This window comes from Cupressus sempervirens, chromosome 9, assembly GCF_028749045.1.
Source record: "Cupressus sempervirens isolate cs-2001-9-10 chromosome 9, ASM2874904v1, whole genome shotgun sequence".
Taxonomy (NCBI): domain Eukaryota; kingdom Viridiplantae; phylum Streptophyta; class Pinopsida; order Cupressales; family Cupressaceae; genus Cupressus; species Cupressus sempervirens.
In genome coordinates, this window is record NC_143126.1 from 241,783,022 (window position 1) to 241,806,564 (window position 23,543).

Genomic DNA, 23,543 nt, shown 5'->3' on the forward strand with positions numbered 1-23,543 from the left:
ACCTCACATAATAAGAAATATTCAATCATATACATTATATAAAATCTTCTTGGTAATGAGTGTCATTTACCTCAATATCTAGTTCCCTTCTCCTCTTTAATTAACATTTTAGTTGATCTCTTGCCTCATTGAGTTGGTCTATGGAAACTTGTGTTTCAATCTTCTAGTTATCAATAATATTACCCAACTTGTAGACTTCCATCTTCAAGATCTTTCCTCCAAAGTTGTAAAGCTTTCCATTCTAGAGAACAAAGCTCTGATACCAATTTTTGGAAATTACATTAGGAAAGTAAAATCTAAAGGGGCGAGGGTCCGTTGAATCAAAACTACAAAACTTTAACTATAAAAAAATCACCACACATCCATCTCAGTATTTAGCATGTAAAATAAAATAGTGAACTACACATGTTCACCCATAACATGAATCAAATAACACAATAATTTTTTTACCTAGAAAGCCTCCATTGGGAAGGTAAAACTAGGGTGGGGATGACACCCACAAATCTTCACTACTATAATTGTAAAATATAGCCAATTATGCTTACAATAATTTTGATCATAAGATATGATCTACCCTATGAGGGGTCCACCTTATTAAAGACTTACAAAGACTACTAGTCAAATCACCCTATTCAAGGATTTCAACACCCTACTAAAAATGTGCCTTGTTAGAGGACTTAAACTTACAATAAAGTAACCAATTAGTTAAGAGATGTACACAAGTTTTCTAAGACTACTTTATTAGGAGATTTATTCTATATCACCTGTTAAAATGATTCAACACCATGATCCTTCAGTTAGCTCTCCATTTCTAGATGTCAGATCTTCTCTTTCCTAATGAATCCTTGATGCTTCTGATCATATATGTCTCATTTGTCGTCTTCTATACTTTCCTCTATTCTCTCTAACTAATTCTATAATTCAAATAATTTTCACAACCTCCCTATCCACCGTGAATGCTCTTTGCACCTAGCATTCATCTCCTTCCATGCATTCACTTATAAAAACTCTTTAGAGTTCTCCTCCTTAAGTAAACATAGGTGGGCTAGGGTTAGGTAAGAATCAAAGGTTGTAGTTGATCCATATTATAACTTAAAATATCCCTTAATTTGATTGGTTACATGTACTACATAGGGATTCATAATATACCTCCATGCATATCTTCTAGAATCATAAAAAAATCATTAAGTTGGCCCAAAAATGGTTTACATACAAGTTTGTGCCATTACAAACAACTATGTCCAAAACTATTGACTCGACATCTAAAGGCTTTGATGCTTTACCATCACTACATTTCCAAAATTATAACTTGGCTTTTGAATGGCTTGCATACACTATTTACTCAACTCCAAAATCACTTGGCACGTATAGTCTTGTTAGCTTATGAGGGACTCGGCATGTATTATCTAGAAACTAATGCTCGACATGCTTTAATCACTCAACTCACACTTATTACTTGGCTCATTCTAATCACACAGCTTGTACTATAATACTAATAGATAATGACTTAGTGTTTTTTCATTACCTTGTCAAAACCAATCTGAGATTAAAAATTCCCCTCTTTGACATGAGTGGAAAAAACATGTTGTCATGTATATATAGTCATTATTATGAGAATAACTTAGACAATATATTATTTTGACATGGTTCTCATACAAAATTGTAAAACTTCAATACTTTGCAAAATGAATGACTAACTATCATACCTTATTTCTCCATTACTCCCCCTGAGTAAAGATTTCCTTTTTGTATCTAAATCTAATACTCCTACTGAGTAGACTTGTTATTTCCTATTTCTACATTATTACTCCCCCTTTACTCAAAACATCACTATCTCCTTTACCAACAAAAACTTCATAATCTCCCTTTTTTGACACTTATGTCATGGGTGTACACTGATAGTGTGTTTGTCTAAAAATGATTTATGGACCTCCACTATAATCATCATGGCTACTTCCCAATTTTTGCATGCTACCTCTAGATATTGATACTAAATGTCAAGCTAGGAAAGAAGGTCAACTAAACTATCATGACTTGAAAGTTGGTTATCTTTCATCATTAATGTCTCAGCATAGGTTATTTCCTTATGCAACACTTCCATGTGTGGGGTCAGTATGGATTGAATGCTTATCAAGATAGCTCAAATATTTGCATCTTCTATTTTCATCTTGGTAAGTGTACCTTGTGTAGATAGTAATCTTTGAAAACAAGCTTGGCTTCGACCAGGAGATAACTTAAGAGTAGTACCTATAGTTTGTAAATCTCCTTCTAGTTGGTCAATAGCCCTTTGAACATCCTATGTGAAAAGATTCACATCACACACCTTGGTATAGCAAGAGAAAATATTATCTAACACCTTTTTTACACCCTCCATTTTGGTTTCTAAATCAACCTATCTAAGTGCAATAGCACTAGATATCTTCTTGAGTACCTTGGAGTCAAATTTCCTTTCAAACCATTTTAAAAGTTTAACATTTGTGTCGACGTCTTCATCCTTTATGTTTTCAAAAATGGTGATAATGTTCTCAATGGTGGGCTTGTCTTCATTCATCTCAAAGAGAACAAAAGAATAATAAAATATGTCTTTTATCTCATGCAAAAGTTTTTTTTGTTTATACTCCCTTCTTATCATTTCTTGTGTCCTCTTTCTCTGTAGAGCTTCCTGTAAATTGGTTATCTCTTCAATTGTGATGGATGGCAAATCAAACTTGTGCAAATTAATCACCTCATCTAAAGTTACATCCACAAAGTATGTATCATCTATGCTCCTAGATATACTAGCACTTGGCCTTGATATTTACAAAGGTGTAGCATATGTGCTCATCCTCTAAAGAGGATAACTAGTGTGAGGAGTGATAGAAGCTAGTAGGGTAACCATGGTCTATATGGAAATTTTTTCCTTTGTCGTAGTATTCTCCTACAACTCTTTAGTCATATCACCTATACATTCTTCTTGTTGTGCTTGAGTGATAGGTCCAGAAATTACTTCCTAACCTAAATGAACTTCTATTCCATCCACTTCAACTATCAATTTTCCTAGCATAATTGAATAATATAGACTAGGCACTGGTGTATCTATCTATTTTACCTCTACCTCTATGATCTAAAATGTAATTATGGGCATCATAGATTGTGTCTCTCTTGTAACTAATGTTTTTTCAAGGTGTGCACTTTGATCTACTTGTAGATCATGTTGTTGCTTCTCCATTTCTTATATGGATTAAGGGGGGACATTGGATGGTCTTTTAGGTTTCTCCCCTATAGATGTAGTTTCTTCCTTCTAAATCTCACATGTTCTCACCAATATAATATTATTACATAATTTTGCTACCATGGTGGAATCCTTCAATATCTTCTTCAAATCTTCCTCAATTAAAGGATTGATGTTCTATGTTTAATTATCAACAAAATCCTTGATTATTATTATCATTGATTTTTGTTGACTCTCCCATACTTCATGTCATGGATTGTTACTTAGCACTTAGGCATCTTGCTACTCATCCTTAGCTATGGCCTCTTCTATAGTTCTTGTAGTCACTTCCACATAAGCAACTTTGACTGGAACTTTAATAACTTGTACATCTTTATCTTCATCAATATTTTGCACAAAGATAGTATGCCAAAGCAATGTAATTTGCATTACCACTTCTTCTATATTATTCCTAAAAATATTGAAAGCTATTTATTTGGAGGAAATCTCCCCTTATATTTGTTCATGCTTGTGGCCATCATCTGCTTGTGAGAAGTGGGCATAACTTGGGCTAGCTATGGCTCTCTTATTCATCTTTCTGTAGTCAAACCAAATTGCCACTTTTGCTCAAGTTGGCCACATACACTTTTGGGCAATGAGTTGGAAAATTCTAGTGGAGTGGATTTGAATGTAGCCACCATATCACATATGACTTCTTCAACCTTACTTTTATCTTCACTCCTTAGCTTATAAACATTTAATTGTGTGAACCCAAACAAATCTATATTTGTAACAATATTTTCATACAAATTGTCTCTATTAGAGGATGGATTGTGGCTTACCACTTTAAATTGACTCATTTCATTTGATTCTATTTTCTCCTTATCTCAGTTTGGTTTAGGTTCTGACTTCTTCTTCAATCTCTTGTATCTTTTCTTAATAAGCTCACTTGGCTCTGTTGTCCTCTTGCCTTTAGGCTTTGCAACTTCACTTTCTTGAATAGTGGATGCCCTTGTTATAGACCTAGTTGTAGGTACTACAGGCTTCTTCATTGGCTTCTTCATAGGCTTCTCAGGTTTCTCCACTATTTTTTCTTTTGTCTTTCTTTTCTTCTTAATTAGTTGAGGTGCTTCATTGACATCTTCTCCCTTGACAACTTTTACATATTCTTCTTAATTCTCTCCTTGACCTTGATTTTATGCCAATGGGGCTTCTCCTTCTTCCTCACCTTGATTTTATGCCAATGAGGCCTCTTCTTCTTGTAATAATTTGTCTTAGGAAAAAATCACCCAAGATCAAGGAACTCAAGCACAATTACAAAATAGACCAATAGAGTATGATTAGAATAAAAATATGATATTCAATTTATGTACATACACACTAGGAGTGCTTGAATATAAAGGCCTATAGACTGACTAGGAGTAAGCACACTAATAAGTCTTACCATAAGGCACATATCCACCAAGAGTGGAATATCCTCCATTAAGCTCAAGAGTGCAATGATGAAAGGATAAGCATACAAAGGTGTAGCATGTAAAATTATATAGTATACACCATGTGCTAAAATAAAAGTGCAAATAACTATGTTTTCAACATGACAACTCAGTTAATTATACAAACTCCAATGTTGTAGACACCATGTGCTGAATTAGACTTGCTTACTCTAGTGTTGTCAACATGAAAACTCATATGAGTAAACAAACTCCTAAGTGAAACCTAATAAATAATAAAATAATGAATTGACCTAAGTAAACTTAAGTAAATTGTAAATAGTGGATACTTATTTACACCAACACATCTTCTTCTTCTTCTCATATGGAAAGGGCTTGAGCTATCTTACTCTTGGTATAGCTACTTTCACATATGTATGGTCAACATCCACTAAGAAAAAAAAATCATCGTAATGTTTCTCCACTAAGGATATAGGGATCCTTAACATCTATTTCATTGATTTCCTAAAATCTTCAAAGTAACTTGTCATCACTAAATTAAAGTTATAACCTAGCTACTCAATAAATTCTGAAATATGGATTACAATAGACCTTAAGGTCTTCCAAGAAACTTTTCCAAATGTAGAAATGAATTCTACACATAAAATACTATGCAAACTAGGAAAGAGCCAAATTTCCATGATGCAGTCTTTATTTTTCTTATTGCTTCCAAATTTTTTTATACTTTCTGTAGTTGCAACTCAACAAGGTAATAAGAATGGTCTCTCTTCAATATCTTGTAACCCAAATCAATAGCCATACATGATACATTATTTAGTAGACTAGACTAAATCAACTTGTGAGCAATCACTCTCACTTCAAAGGAAATTAAGGGATCTATGATTGTGCCAATAGAGATACCTCTCTTGTTTCATATTGCACCTATTTTCTTCTCAATCACCTCCTTTGCATCAATGTGCATGGTCTAGGTCGATCAAAGGTAGAGTACTTTGATACTCGATTAATGATCCTCTTTGTGATCTTAATTGGTACATCTTCCAACCAAATAGACTCAACATGTATGTGGCTCAGAATAATTCATATCCATTTAGCCTTGAACACTTGGGAAAAATCTAGGGCATGGTTTAACCCATTCCATTCAAGAATTTCATATTTTTCCCTCAAGACTCCATTATCACAAAGTTTTTTATAGGCATCTCTTATCTCAATGCCACCTACTTCACCAATATTTCCCATATAACAACATCTAACATCTTGTATCATCAAAACTTTTGGTGGTATCATTGATAATGCACTAGATAGGTCTCCTTTATATGATATCTCAAGAATTACTTAGAAAGGTGGTTTTCTTACATCATTAGTTATCAAATGAACATTAAAAACCTCCTTTCCCTCTTTTTTGGAAAAAGATATGAACACTATATTGACTATTTAGGGTTTATGAACATTTAAACACTGTAACTTGGTAACAATGAAATATCTCTCAATCTGATGATTTTTGTTGAATAGCAATCAAATCCAATTTGTAAATATCAGAATCTCCTTTTCCAATTTTACTTCATTCTCTTTGTGCTCTCTTCAATTTTTGATGAATGAAAATGAGTCAAAAATTGATTATATAACCCTTCATATTCAATAATGAATGCTCGGTGCTTATAGAGTTATAAGCTTGACTGTCATACAACTTTTGACTCACTCATCTTATACATGATCTCTACTATGCTTGGCTAACATAGTGAGCTAGGCCAATACTAACATGTCTCTATAACTCCACAATAACTGTAAAAATTTCTATGCTCGACAACAACATGAAAAAAACAAAAAAAACTATAGATTGCTTCTAGGTTCTAACCAATACATTGCATCTTAATTCATGCACATATAATATTTTCAAATCTTAGGTTCTTAGAACTGGTGCATAATATAACTTTTGAAATATAGTCACATACATACCTCTTGATTGCTAAGTTGTGTTACAATCTTCTTCATCCATATCTTGTTCATCTGTAGTTTTACCTTTTCAATATTGACCTTTCATTTTCATTTATTTTTTTCATTACTTAGCATTGGTGACCTAGTTGGATAGTTTCTATTGTTATGACTAGTCTTGAGACAACTAAAGCATGTATTCTACTCAACCATCTATTATAGTTGCCTCTAAAATGTGTTCTAATTTAATTATCATGAACACTTCTATATTCTTGGAAATAGTAACAAATTTATCTTGTGTTGTAATCCCAATCATAGCATTTCCTAATTTGGTGTACCTTTGTCTACTTGCTTGATGTCCACTTAGCATTAGATTTGCATTTATATGCTTTGTGTCCATACTTTTAATGATTGTGGAAGTATCCTTCAAATCTCTAAGTTCTCATGGTCTTAGATCTACATTCATGTTCCTAATGTCCTTTCTTGTTGCACTAATGATAGTAATCCTCAAATTTTTTCTTAGGGTTCTAATTTTCATTGTTTCTCATACAAACATTTGTTTTATAACCTAGCTTTCCATAAATTATGACAAGTGGGTTTGTAGTTCTTCTCTTTTCTATTCCTTTCCAACCACTTTTGGATGATTCTCCTTACTTGGTATTGGTGTATCCCAATCTAGAAGTATCATTGTTAGGTCTTGGAGATTTCATCAGTTTCTCAAAGTATTTGATTGCTTCACTAGGTTTGTTGAAACTTTTAGAACATTACTTTTCTACTCTCAATTCATTCCTTAGTTGTTCATTTTGTAAGTTCAAGGTTGTGATATCAATGTCCTTTCCATTCAATTCCTAGGTTGCAATCATCAATTGATTCATTTTATCCAATTGCATGTTTGCAAGCTTTTGCACTTTTAATGTCTTCTCTTCTAGTATATTGGTCAGTATTCCTTTGTCATGTTCAGTGATGAATTTTTCTTCCTCAAATTTCTTTTTCTATTTAGTCACCTAACATAGTAATATTTATTAGACTTCTTGTTCTATCTTAAGAGTTCTAACCTCTGGAGGTAGGGCATTGTTCTTTTTGATCAAATCTATAATTGTTGCATCAAACTCATTTGAGGTTCCATTTTCAAATAGTCCAATAGTGTCTTCTTCTTGGTAATGAGTGTCATTTAGCTCAATAGCTAGTTCATTTCTCCTTTTTAATAAATGCTACAATTCATCTCTTTCTTCATTGAGTTGGTGCAGGGAAAGTTGTATTTCAATTTTTTGGTTATCAATAACCTTTCCCAACTTGTAGAATTTCATTTTCAAGATCTTTCCTCCAAATCTATAAAGCTTTGCTTCCTAGAGAACAAAGCTCTGAAACCAATTGTTGAAAATAACAATGGGAAAGTTAACTTTGAGAGGGGGTTTGGGGGGTTGGGGGGGGGGGGGGGGGGGGGAGGTGTGAATTAGAACTTCAAAAATTTAACCCTAAAACATTCACCACACATCCATCTCATAATTTAGCATGTAAACTAAAATAGCTAACTACACATGTTCATGCATAGCATGAAACAAATAACACAACACAATAAATTTGTTACCCAAAACACCTCCAATGAGAAGGTAAAATTATAGTGGGGATGACACCTAGAAATATTCACTACTTTATCTGTAAAGTGTAGCAAATTATGGCTATAATAAGTTTGACCATAAACTATGATCTACCTTGTTAAAGGCTTACAATGATTGTTCGGCCTCACTATGTTAAAGGATTTTAGTACGCTACTAAAAGTGTGTGTTGGTAGAGGACTTAAACTTACAATAAATGAAGCACTCAGTTAAGAGATTTACACAAGTCTATTAAGACTACTCTATTAGGAGATTTACTCTGCATCACTTGTTAAAATGATTCAACACCATGATCCTTTGGTTAGCACTCTATTATTAGATTTCATATCTTCTCTTTCTTGATGCATCCTTTATCCTTCTGATGAGATATGTCTCCCCTGTCATCTTCTATGCTTTCCTTTGTTCTCTAATTGATTTTATAATTCAAATCATTCTCACAACCTCCATAGCCACCACAAATGCTCTCTCTAGACTTGGCATTCACTCATATAAAATATTTAGGGTCTTCCTCCTTAAGTAAACATAGGTGAGCTAGGGCTACGTAAGAATCAATGGCTATAGCTGATCCATATTATTTCTTAAAACATCCCTTAACTTGATTGGTTTAATGTACTACATAGGGATTCATAATATAGATCCATACATATCTTCTAGAATTGTAAAATAATCACTAGGTTGGCCCAAAAATGGTTAACATAGAGGTTTGTGCCATTACAAACAACTATGTCCAAAATGTTCACTCAACATTTGAAGGCTCCGATGCTCGGCCATCACTACATTTTTATTTTTGTAAATTGAGTTCTAAATAACTCAATATACACTATTTACTCAGCTCCTAAATCACTCCGCATGTATATTCTACTTGGTTTATGAGTAACTTCGCATATACTATATATATATATATATTGCTTGGTAACTAATGCTCAACATGGTTTGATCACTCAACTTGGACTAGTTTCTTAGCTTGCTTTGATCACTTGGTTTGCATTGTAATACTAATAGATAATGACTAAGTGTTTTGTCACTACCTTTTCAAAACCAATCTGAGATTAATAGTTGCTCCATCATCACTCACATCATCAAGATGTGATGCTCTCCTATGGGGTGTCTCTATAGTATCTATTCTAGTTGCAATCTATCTCAATCTATCCAATATGACATTGTCATCATTTCCTCTACCTCAAACCATCTTTATAGTCAAGTTCCTGTAAAATTGTAACCCTCTACAACCCTACCACCAAAATTCAGTTAGGGTTCTACATGATCCTATCCTCACAAGGAAGAACCTCGACTCTAATACCACCTAATGTAGGGAGGGATGAGATATCTAGGGCAAAAGGCACACCTAGCTACTCAAATTTCTTGTGAGAGTAAAAATAGTGGAAAACAACACAAATAGCAACAACCCAAGGAGATAGAGGAACATGTTAGAGAAAAAAGTTAATATAATTTCATTTATTAAGTTACCTTTTCGATCCAAAAGAAACATCAAAAAGCTGATTCAAAGATGAAGACAATCTTATAGGTATTTTTTTGATTTTTTTTTCTAGTTTGGTACCTATTTTTTACTTGAAGTTTTTTCATGTCTATCATCTTCTAGAGGGGATAATTTTTTCATTATAGCTCCATTTGTTTATCCAAAAAAAGTGTCAGAAAACTCTTCTTGAGACTTATTCACATTCTTTGATATTTTTCATCAGCATTCCTCAAAGGTACATGTGATTCTAAATAAAATTTTCTATGCTCTCTTCTTGTTTACACATTCCCTCTAGTAGCTGGGGTTTAGTTTTCTGTATTGTGGGGGGTGTTTTGTATTATTGTTTTTGTTATTTACATCAATAAACTAGAACTTTTTAAAAAACATTACAACAACTTCTAAAACAATGGTCAAGACCTCTTCTTGTCTAGAACTTTTGACCCCTCATAACTATCACACATGGAATACATCGATGACATGGCCTCTCTGGTCAAAAGGGTTGTGGTCTTGTTTAGTGTTGGAATTGTATATGAGTAACTGAGAGGGGGAGTGAATTAGTTACCACAAAAACAAATCCAGAGATCCCTTAGATGTCTTAATATTAATTTACTATTGATACTCAGTAAACATTGTAATAATGTTGTAACTTGTTAGATTAATTATTTTCTGATCATCTAGCATTCATAATTATTAATGTGCATGCAAAAAGTAAAATGAACACAAGAGACACTAGATTTAACATGGAAACCCAATATGGAAAAAACCAGAAACTAACTAGCTACCAATTTTTCACTCTTTTGAAGTGAGCCCTATTAGGAGCCAAACCTATTAAAGGTTACAACACACGCTATTAGGTGTGACTCTATTAGAGGATTTAGTCACCCTATTAGGAGTGGCCTTGCTAGAGGTATTTAGAGCAATTCAACTAAACTATCACTTGGTTAGAGGATTTACAAAATGGTTGTTAAACCAACTCTATTAAGAGATTTGAAATCACTACTACAATTTTTAGGAAGAAATAATGAATTAACCTAAACAAGATGCAACTAAATTTTCTGATTACAGGTTTCTATTCTATATCATTAGATCCTCCTTGATCAAATATGGCTTTGCTACTCCTCAATGATCTCTGATCATCCTTCAAATTTTCTTTCACAATAATCAGTCATCATTTCACATTAATTCCACACACTTTCATCACACACACACTTAGGATTCACAGCTTGACCTCTTAGTTATACCATTCAGATTGTCAAGTTGGTTCATTCACATGTTTCATTTACCAATAAACTAGACATCAATTGGCTACAGATATTACTCTAAACAAATAAACATTCTTTTGTAAAACAATGAAATCCTTTACTGGCCAACCATGCTCGATAAATAATGGTTCCAAAAATTTCCTATGTTAACCTTCTTGACTTGGTTAACATTGCAATATCTATAAAATCCTTTGTCTATCAAGTTTACTCAGTAAGAATTGAATTCCTTCATGAGGGCTCGGTAAAAACTACTTCTGCCACATTTCCTTTGATGAATGAGTGAGCTTGGTAAAAATTAAATTTCTCTGATTACCTTGAGAGCTCAGTAACAACTATTTACTTGGTAAATACTACAAGTTTTCATTTACTAACCTTTTGAGCTTGGTAGACACTATTCTTTGCCTTACTAAGCATCTGAGCTAGATAGACATTGTTCTTTGCCTTGCTGACCAACTAAGCTCAATAGGCACTTTTTAATGATTGATATGACATTTGTATAACATCAAAGACAACACACAATTGAACAATTGTATCCAACAATCTCCCTCTTTAGCATTGATAGCAACATAACATTTCATAGCAGAATGAAATTTGAAAACAAGTCTTTACTGACAAAATACTTCACTTCCTTCTTTAAACATAGAAAACTCCCTCTTTCATAATAATCTCTCCCTCTTACAGAAAATCTTATTATATTGCAAATTTTAGAAAGATATGACAATATATTCTCCCTCTTTGATAGCACATGCCAAAGACAACATAAATCAACTAAATAGCATTGTATCTAGTGTATTGATTGATATGCAATGTCTTCATTGCTTTGCTACATCAACTGATAGATCTTCAATTTTTTTTCTATTGATGCATCACTAAAACTATATTTTAGTGAGCATTAGATAGAGGAATGAATCCTAAATTACTTCTAAGATACAAGAATGTATCCTTAGGTATAGGCTTTATGAATATGTCAACAATTTATTCCTTTGTATGGACATATTCTAATCTAATTTCCTTTTCTTGTACCAATTCTCTAACAAAGTGATACTTTAATGAAATATGCTTGGTTTTTGAATGCATCAATGGATTCTTGGCCATATTAATTGCACTTGTGTTACCACATAATATAACAATAGGTTCTTTGATTTCTTGCTTCATACCTTCCAATAGTTGTTTGAACCACGCAATGTTTGAATAGTTTACTATTGTTGCAACATATTCAGCCTCTTCTATGGATTGGGATGTACAATTTTTCTTTTTTACTTGTCCAAGCAACCAACCTTTTTCGAAGAAAGAAAACTCCTCCACTTGTGCTCTTTCTATCATCAATATTCCCTACCCAATTTGTATCAGCGAACACTTTTAAATCCAAATTTCCTCCAATTTTATACCATAATCCATAATCTTTAGTTCCTTTTAAGTATCTCATGATCCTTTTGATTTCCATCATGTGATTTTCTTTTGGTTTTGCTGAGAATCTTGCCACAATTCCTACTGCAAGGGCAATGTCTTGTCTTGTATGCACTACATACTGCAATTTTCCAATCATAGATCTATACAATGTTTGATCCACTTCCTTTGATTCATCATCTTTGGTAAATTTTAATCTAGTACACATAGGAGTCCCAACTAGTTTTTAATCTTCCATACCAAAATTTTTAAGTATCTCCTTGATCTATTTAGATTCAGTGATATAGATGTCATTCTTACTCTATTGAATTTGAAGACCAACAAAGAATTTGATTTGACCAAACATCAACATTTCAAATTCTTTGTTCATTTATTCTAAAAATTCTTTGCAAAGATCATCATTTCCTATGAACAAAGTATCATCTACAAATACGTCTGCTAAAACAATCTTATTATCTGATCCTTCCCTTATGTACAAACTAGTGTTATCATTAGTTCTTTGAAAACCAATCTGAATAAGATAGTTATGCAATATTTCATACCATGCTCTCGGGGCTTGTTTTAGAGCATATAATGCTTTATGCAGTTTGCAAACCATGTCCTTCTTTTTTGGATCTTCAAAACCTTTAGGTTGTTCAATGTAAACCTCTTCATCGAGTATGTCATTGAGAAATGCTGACTTGACATCCATTTGATAAAATTTGAATCCTTTGTATGCAACATATGAAAGTAAGGTTCTAACATCTTCCAATCTTCCAACAAGAGAACAGTTTCTCCATAGTCTACACCTTCTTCTTGAGAGTATCCTTTGAAAAATAGTCTAGTTTTGTTCCTTGACACCTTACCATCTTCATTTAACTTTTTTCTGAATACCCACCTAGTTCCAATCACATTTTTGTCTTTAGGTCTAGGTACAAGTGTCCATGTTTTATTTTTCTTTATTTTTTCTATTTCTTCATTCATGGCTTCAATCTAGCTTTCATTTTCTAATGCATCTTTAACATTTCTAGGTTCAAAATTAGCAAGTTAACAAGTGCCTTTCAACTTACTTCTTTTCATTGTTCCTTTTGATTTGTCTCCAATGATTTGATCTGGTGCATGATGTTTTCTCACATACTTGGCTAACATAGGCTCCTTTCCTTTTCAATGAATTCCATTGTTGTCCTTTTGTATCTCAACTTTTGGTTCTGGCTATGGTTGCTCAAGCTTGGTAGATGTTGATTTGGTAGCTTCTATTTGTAACTCAAGTTCTTGCAACTCGGGAGATATTAGCTCAGTTTGAACTTCCTATGACTCGGTTATTGAAGACTCTAGAGTTGAGGATTCCTAATTAATAGTAAGACTTAGCATTGTGTCAAGTTCAATGTAAACAAATCTCCTATAGTCTTTAGGTTCCCTTTTAATTTTTTTTTTAGATCTTTCTACAAACTCATCAATTTTCACATGTGCACTTTCTATGACTTTGTGAGTAGATAGATTCAAACATCTATATGCTTTACTTTTGCAAGAATAGCTCAAAAATATTCCTTCATCACCTTTTACATCAAATTTACCTTTTCTAGATTCTTTCAAAATGTAACATTTTCTTCCAAATACTTTTAGGTAACTTACATTAGGTTTGTAGCCATACCATAACTCATAGGGAGTCTTGAATGAGTCCTTCTTCAGCTATAGCTAGTTCAAGGTATGAACTACAATACTAATATTTTCCTTCTAGTATTTGATAGCAATGCTCTTTTCAATCATTAGGGTTCTTGCGTAGTCCATGATAGATCTATTCCTTCTTTTAGCTATTCCATTTTGTTAAGGAGTTCCTTGTGCTAAAACCTGTCTTTTCATTCCTCTTTCAATGCAAAAATTATTGAATTCATGTGAAATAAATTCACCACCTTTGTTAGACCTTAAACATATCAGTCTTTTTCCTTTTTCCTTTTCCACTCTAGCCGAATACCATTTAAATTTTTCAAATGCTTCTGATTTCTCTCTTAGGTACATGACAGTCATCATTCTTGAATAATTGTCAACAAAAAGAATGAAAAATTTCTCACCGGTATAACTTTCAATGCCAATAGGTCCACACAAATCAGTATGCACAATTTCTAGAACTTCTTTAGACTGATAGTTCTTTCTTTTAAAACTAGTCTTTCCCATTTTACCAATTTGACAATTCTTGCATAGACCAACCTCAGGTTTCTTTATGTTAGGAATGCCTCATACTTTCTATAATTTACTTATTTTTATGAAGTTGTCAAAGTTTACATGACAGAACCTTATATGCCATAACCAAATTTCTTTGACTTGAGCAATAAAGCATGAACATTGACCAAGTAAAAGATAAAACAAGTTACCTTTAGTTTGAGTGCATAATCCAATCAGCTTTCCTTTTCCATCTAATGTTCTTTCTTTTCCATGCATAAATTCTACTTTTAATACATTATTGAGTAGCTATGCCACACTTAATAGATTATGCTTTAGTCCTTCTACCCAATATGCATTATCACATACAAGTTCTTTGGTCAGTGAGATTCTTCCTTTTCCTTTTATACAACAAGGTTCATTGTTACCAAATATTATGTTGCCAGCATCATAGTCTTCAAAGTGTTCAAACTTAGTTTTATCACCAGTCATGTGATGATAACAAAGACTATCTAAAATCCATGTCTCATTTTTTCTTACATGAGAAATAAGTTCCATTTCTTCATCATTATCAAATTCATCCTTTATAGCTATGTAAACAATTTCATCTTCTTTTTCATCATCAGAATCATTAGAATCTTTAGCCATGAAACATGATTTCTTACCTTTGTCCTTGAATGATTTGAAGTCTTTCTTGCCATTACACTTGTGACCCTTTTTCTCATCCAATTTCTTCACAAGAAAAATAGATTAAAGGAACCTTACCTTTGTATTTTCCTTTGCCTCTTGAATATTTCCTTGCTAGTAGAGATTCAACCACTTCAAGATCACTCTCTAAACTATATTTTGATTTTTCATCACTATTTGATTGAGGATCCTTTAACTATTTTCTTTTTTCTTTGAGTGAAAGCATGGCTTCAAATTCTGATTCAATGTTTTTGGCAGCTGGAACATAATTATCATAGATGTCTAGCTCAAATGCAATCCATCTTCCAACTATGGCCTCTAGATTTATCTTTTGATTTGCTTCACATCTTCTTTCTTGACTTGTAAAGACTCTAATTACATAAATGGGAAGTAGAGTTCTAAGATCTTTACTTATAACTGTCTCCTCCTTGCTCTCTCCTCCAGATGCTTTGATTGCACTAACACATACTTTAACTCTTTCAAATTATTTTGCAATGTTTTCATCCTCTGTCATCCTCATTTGATCAAATTGTCCTCTCAAACTTTTTTCTTTAGCTCTTCTCAGATTATCATCTCCTCCATAGATTTCTTTTAGCTTGTTCCACATTTCAAAGGTAGTTTTGCAATCCTTGATGTCATGAAATTCTTCATAACTCAGAGAAAATTCTATATCTATCATCATGTTATTGTGGGTCTTCTTTTCAACAATATCATTAACAGATAATGTATCAACACGTTCTACATATTTCTCATCAAGGTACTTTAGTCTTGTATCTCTAGTAGAAGCTAGATGAAGTCTCGTCAACCCTTGCCATGCAAAGAAGTTGTCCCTATTAAGTCTCTTGGAATTTCCCTCTTATAATACATCCTGACTTTTGGCTTAGATTCTTGAAATCTTTTCCTACAAGTAACAAAAGCTCTAATACCAATTTTTGGAATTGTAGATGGAGTAACTGAGAGGGGCAGTGAATTAGATACCACAAAAAAAAATCCATAGATCCCTTAGATGTCTTAATATTAATTTACTATTGATACTCGGTAAACACTATAAGAATGCTATAACTCAGTAGATTAACTATTTACTGATCATCTAGCATTCATATTTATTAATGTGCATGCAAAAAGTAAAATAAACACAAGAGACACCAGATTTAACATGGAAACCCAATATGGGAAAAACAACCAAGTAACTAGCTACCAATTTTTCACTCTTTTTATGTGAGCCCTATTAGGAGCCAACCCTGTTAAAGGTTACAATACACACTATTAGGTGTGACCCTGTTAGAGGATTTAATCACCATGTTAGGACTGGCCTTGCTAGAGGTCTTTAGAAAAATTCAACTAAACTATCATCTTGTTAGAAGATTTACAAAATGGCTACTAAACCAACTCTGTTAAGAGATTTGAAATCACTGCTACAATTGTTAGAAAGCAACAATGAATTAACTTGAACAAGATGTAACTAAATATTATGATTACAAGTTTTTGTTCTGCATCATTAGATCCTCCTGGATCAAATATGGCTTTGCTACTCCTCAATGATCTCTAATAATCCTTCAAATTTTCTTCCACAATAATCAGTCCTCATTTCACATTAATTCCACACACTTTCATCATGCACACACTTAGAATTCACAACTTGACCTCTTAATTATACCATTAAGATTGTTAAGTCAACTCATTCACATGTTTCATTTACCAATAAACCATAAATGAATTAGCTGCAGATATTACTCTAAACAAATAAACATTATTTCATAAAACAATGAAATCCTTTACTGGCCAACCTTGCTTGGTAAATATTGCTTCCAAAAATTTAATATGTTAACGTTCTTGACTCAGTTAACATTGCAATATCTATAAAATCCTTTCACTACCAAGTTTACTTAGTAAGAACTGAATTCCTTCATGAGGGCTCAGTAAGAACTACTTCTACCACATTTCCTTTGATGACCGAGTGAGCTCGGTAAAAACTAAATTTCTTTGATTACCTTGAGAGCTTGGTAATAATTGTTTACTTGATAGATACTGTAAGCTTTCTTTTACTAACCTTCTCAGCTCGGTAGACACTATTCTTTGCCTAACTGACCAACTGTGCTCAGTAGACACTATTCTTTTCCTTACTAACCATCTGAGCTTGGTAGACACTATTCTTTGCCTTGCTGACCAACTAAGCTTAGTAGGCATTGTCTAATGATAGATATGACATTTGTGTGACATCAAAGACAACACAAAATTGAACAATTGTATTCAACAATTTAGATGCAATGTAGCCAATTTTACAGAGGCCTTTTGAGGTCATGCAACATAGGAACAAGATGGATGAGGAAATAGAATTGATCTCTTTATAAGTATCTAATAGTCTATAACTTCATCTTGATGGGTGCAATACCCCTCTAGCTATGTGGACCAAGTTTGAAGGCTTGTTTGGTACAATGAATGAGTTTAGGGCACTTTGGATTGAGGCAAAGCTTACCTCACTTATACCAAATTCTTTTCCCTCCATTGAGGACTTCTTGATGAAATTCAAACAATTGAGATCTTTAATGTAGAGTTGTGGGAAAATAAACACTGACACTAAGTGTATCTACCTAATTCTTTCTAAGCTTCGTGGAAAATTTTTGATTTTTTATTCTACCTTCTATTCCACCAAAAATTCTTTGGGTAATATATTTACCATGCCATCCTTTGAAGTTTTTTGTGATTGGTTGCCTCAAGAGCAAGCTAAGCTCTCTTAGTTGGATTCTCTCATAGGCTCATAGAGTCATGCACTAGTAGCTTGGCCATGTTTAGGGAGAAAGGAGAAGACCCAAAAATATCATTCTATATAGTTTTAGATTGATTCCAACACTCACAATTCATTTGGGTCACCTCTTCCTAAAGGGGGTGAATCAAAGCCAAAAAGACCCAAATGTGCTTATTGTAATAAACCTAATCATGATGAGTCACATTTCTATGAGAAGAAGTTAGATGATATGCCAAATAGGTTTAATATTTGACAACTCTCCTATTGGAGTTGTGAATCTAACTCCAAAAATGTTCCAAGATTACCTACAGTGAAAATAACTTGTTGAACAGAAACCTAGGAAGCAAAGAGCTTAAAGAAAATGCTACACAAGAGAATATCTCAAAATAGGAAATTACAATTTCTATGTGAATGAATTGAATTTACAATGAGAGAGAGGTCACTTACAAAGACCTCAAGAAAGCTTGTAGAACAAGCTTGGAAGGTGGTAGAAGATAAGGTTGACAACTAAGCACACTTTCGACAAAAAGGTGGAACACCCTAGAAGGGAACAAACTCCCATGTTGTCAACAACTTATCTCTACAACTATTAACTACATGCATTTACCTAAGTAAGCTTAAGTAATAGAATAAATAATAAATAAATAAATAAATAATTATTTACTCTAACACCCCCCCCTTAAGTGCAATTTAGGGGAATGCCTTAAGCTCACAAAAGCTAAGATGAAATGTAGGATGGGTCATGGGAACAAGGCCATGTTAGATACCAATGTACAATGCAAGAAAATGAAACCTCTAAAAATAGAGAAAGAGGGAAAACCTCATGGGAAAAACCCTCCTCCAAAAAGAGGTAAAAATGACATGCTAAATAAAATGAAGTGAAGGAAGGAAGGCCTCAACCAATCCCCCCAAGGACAACTTTTATAACCCTAAGAATAGACCACAATTGAAGATGGCATGGTGATGCAAAAGGTTTAGCAAAGATGTCTACAACCTAATTGGTGGTAGGAATGTACTCCAATGCAATAACACCATCCTAGATCAACTCACAGATGAAATGCATATGCAAATCAATGTGCTTGGTACACTGATGCTCCACTAGGTTATGAGAAATGTGGATGACACTCTAATTATTGCACCATAGAATAGTGGGACAATTGGGAGGAGGAAAGCCAAACTCAGTCATCAACTGACGAAGACATAAAACCTCCTAACTAGTAAGAACTACGACCCTATACTCAGCCTCTATATATGAAAGTGCTCAAGCATGCTACTTCTTGCACAACCATGTGATAGGACCTAAGCCAAGGCAAAACACAAAGCTAGAAGTAGACTTCCAATCATCAACATCATTGGCCAAATCAGAGTCAATGTAGCCAACAATGTGTGGAGTCCCCAAAGTGTAGTGAATTCCATACATGAGTGTGCCCTAAATATAACACATAATATGCTTGGCATCTTGCCAATGACTCTCATGAGGGTCCTAGGAAACCAAGAGACTAGGCCAAACTCAAAAGAAAGATCAAGATGTGTGTGTATCACATACAACAAGCTACCAACCAACTACCAATACAAAGTAGCATCCACTAAAGGTGAAGAGAAGGAGTTAGACAAAGTGACACCTAATAAAATGGTATAGGACCAACCTTACAATCAAGCATGTGAAAGTGATGAATCATGTCAAGAGCATACTTTTGCTGATACAAAAAAATCCTATTAGGAGACTGATCAATCTAAAGACCAAGAAAGTAGTGCAACAAACCAAGATTAGTCACCTTGAACTAGTCCATCAATGCATGCTTTATTTCCTAGAGCATAGATGACAAGCTACCTATAAGGATAAGATCATCAACATACAAGACAAAAGTCAGAATCTCATCAGCAAGGTACTGTATGTAAACTGTAGGATCAGAATGATAGTGAGTGAAGCCTATAGATAGAAGAAAGGATTCCATCTTCTCATACCAAGCTCGAGCGGCTTGTTTGAGACCATATAATGAATGTCAAAGCCTGAAAACTAGGGTAGGATCCTACACAAAACCTGGAGGCTACTCCATATAAATTTCCTTAGTGAGATCACCATGTAGGAAGGCACTTTTCACTTCCATCTAATAAACTGGCCATCCTTGTGAAGCTATGAGGGGTAAGACAAGGCAGATAGAATTCATCATGGTGACATGGGCAAAAGTCTTCAAGTAATCAACACACTCAACTTGGGAAAAAGCCTTTTGCAACAAGATGAGCCTTATTCTTATCAATAGAACCATCAACAACATACTTAGTATGATAAATCCACTTACATTACACTAACTTTCTCCCCTTGGGAAGAGGACAAAGATCCCATGTGTGATTCTTCATCAAAGAAGAATATTTCTCCTACATTACACTGTCCTATTCAGAATGTCCTATCACTTCCACAAGTGTTTAAGGATCAACACTAATAGCATGACTGAGAATACTGGAACTTGTAGTTTGAGAATGAGTGTGACATGATGTGGATGGGTCATTAGCTAGAGATCCTTCAGCCTCAACTATAGCTCGAGCCCATTTAGGAATCTATGGATGATCCTATGGAAGAGGTAAATGGGGATCACCATGATCACATCCTCATCATCCATGGAACAATCTAGAAATGAAGAGGGAGTAGTGGGAGCTAAAGGAGGTGTTGGAGGAAAGAAGAACTGGGCAACACCGCTAGAGCTGGTAGTGGCTTGGTGTCTCCCTAGTAGAGAAGAGGTGGAGTGGGCTCCCGGTGGTACTACATCCATGAAGAGGGAGATTTCATTGATGGATCTGTGCACTAGAGGATGGCCAGTTTTTAGCGAGTGGCTGTGTGGTGGTGCTTCAGAACTGCTATGGTGGCTTCCTTTTTTTTTTTTTTTAAATTAAGCTCCTGCGTCCATATAGTCAATACAACTACCACCAAGGAGGGCTAAATTTTTTTCCAAAATGCCTTGTGTCCAAAAATAAAAAGTTTTATAAGAATCTTGGCTATAATCGGCCTTTTAGATCCAATGGAAGTGTCCATTTGGCCCCAAGATGCTCCAAAAAATTGCTCTACCCCTCAATTGATGAAAAATTGCACAAACAAACTATGGTTTGTGACTCCAATACATGGCTTCAAAAAAGCTTCGAACAAGAAGTAGTAGGAAGGCTTTGATACCATGTTGGAGTTGAGAATCCAACTCCAAAAATGCACCAAGATCACTTCCAGTGCAAATAACTTGCTAAAGAGAAACCTAGGAAACAAAGATCTTGAAGCAAATACCACATAAGAGAATATTTCACAATAGGAAATTAGAATTGCAATGTGAATGGATTGAATTTACAATGAGAAAGAGGTCACTTATAAAGACCTCAAGGAAGCTTGTAGAAGATTAGGTTTACAACTAAGTCCACATTTTATAGAAAGGTGGAACATGCTAGAAGGGAACAAACTCTAGTGTTGTCAAAAACTTATCTCTACAACTATTAACTACATGCATTCACCTAAGTAAGCTTAAGTAATTGAATAAATAATTAATAATTAATTAATTAATTAATTACTCTAACATCTCCTTTAGAAGAGAAACATTGATATTACTTCTACGTCTCACATACCTTCTTCATTGTCATCATTTTAGTCAGATGGTAAAGATATAGGAAAGGGTATCTCATTGTGTGCAAGTACTATTCCTCATTCTTCTAGATGGTTGCGAGATTTAGGTGCTTCACACCATATGGCATCTTCTCAAGATTTGTTCTCTTCTTTTGACACTTCTCCTACTCCACACATTTTTATGGTGAACAACATTGTTATGAATATATGTGGGAAAAGTTCTATTGATGTTGATGATGGTACATTTTGATGTACTTTGTGTTCCATCATTTTTTGCTAACCTTCTCTCTATTTATTAGGTTACACATAGTGGGATATGGAAGACAGTTGAGTTTTCACAAGATTTAGAGCATATCATAAATAGTGAGATAGGCAATATTATTGCTACAAGGACTATTGATCATGCTTCTCATCTATATTCCTTCTCACATTTTGGTCCACCATCTCCACTATTAAAGACTCACTCTCTTTTTTCATGAGACTCTACTGAGGTGAAGTCAAGTCACTTGAACTTTTGTGTTGTTCTTGAGATGAGTATTATGACTTCTATACCTCTACCTCCTATTCATATTTCATCTCTTGTACAAGATTACTCTTCATCATTTCCTACTATTGCAGCTCCATTCATTGAGCGACCTACTACAATTGTTGAGGATATATTAGAGGACACACATCTCCTATTAGATGATAGATTTAGCACACCTGTTATCCCACCTCAATTGGAGATTTCATTTTAGGACTCTCATGCTTTTTCCTTTGAGAATTAACTAAGATTTCTAGTGCCACCTTACATACATGGGTTTATCATCTTTGTTTACTACCTTTGTTTCCCTTAGATTGGAGCTACATTGATATGTTCATTGACATAGGAGTTCTACCATTCTGAGGTGGGGCTATGGAGTCTCAAGCTTCTATCATGGGGGATTTTAATGTACTTATGGTCTTGAGAGATTCTCTTGAGATTTTTCATTTGTGCATCCTTTTCTATCTCTTTTTGGAGTAGATTTTTTCCCACTGGGTTTTCTCTATTTCTTCATTTCATAGAGATTTGGTTGTGATTGGGTACCTCATCAAGCCTTGTTGCCAAGACCCAAGTTTTCTTTCAGCATTGTAGCTTCTTTGCATTATTTGTAGCTACATTCTTGTTCATATTAAGGGAGGGTGTTAGAGAAAAAGGTTAATTTAATTTAATTTATTAAATTACCTTTTCTCCCTTCTTAAGATTTCTCCTTTATGCTTTTTTGCATTCACATTTAAGAATTAATTAGTAATTATTAAATGGATTTTTTCTCTTAGGGATTTCTTTCTAGGGTTTTGATCTCCTTCATAAGGATTTATTGGTTGTAATTTCATCCATCTTTTTTTGCACAAGTAAATTCAATCTTCTTATTTATCGAGAAAATCCTTCTCTCTCTCTCTCTCTCTCTCTCTCTCTCTCTCTCTCTCTCTCTCTCTCTCTCTCTCTCTCTCTCTCTCTCTCTCCTCTCTCTCCTCTCTCTCTCTCTATGTATTTCTTTCTTCCTTATAATAGGTTATTTGTATGTAGAATATCTAGGGATCTATGAACTTGTTCATCATCGAATTATATAGAATAAATAATTTATAGATTCATGAAAATATCAAATACATGCCCAACTGTAAGGTGTTCTAGGTTATGGCCAACATTACAATTCAAATTCAATCCATAATGATAAACTTTGCTTCTTCTCTTCCTACTCCATTTTGATACCCTAAGACTCCACCCAAGACCCCATTAAATACATGCATGGCCACAAGTCAGCTTTATGCACATGCCAACTAATTAAACTCTTACATTAAATGCTATAACAAGCCACAACTCAGCTCTCTACAAATACCTATCACAAAATTAATGCAAAGGTTTTCTCCAATTAGAAACCGCACACAAACAACTCAGAAAATGAAGGAACTACACCACCAAACAAACTTGACAACCAAAGGAACTCAACAACCAAAGTAGATCAAAAACCAAAGGAAATTGATAACTACTCTAAGCTTGGCAACCAAAGAAACTCAACAACCAATC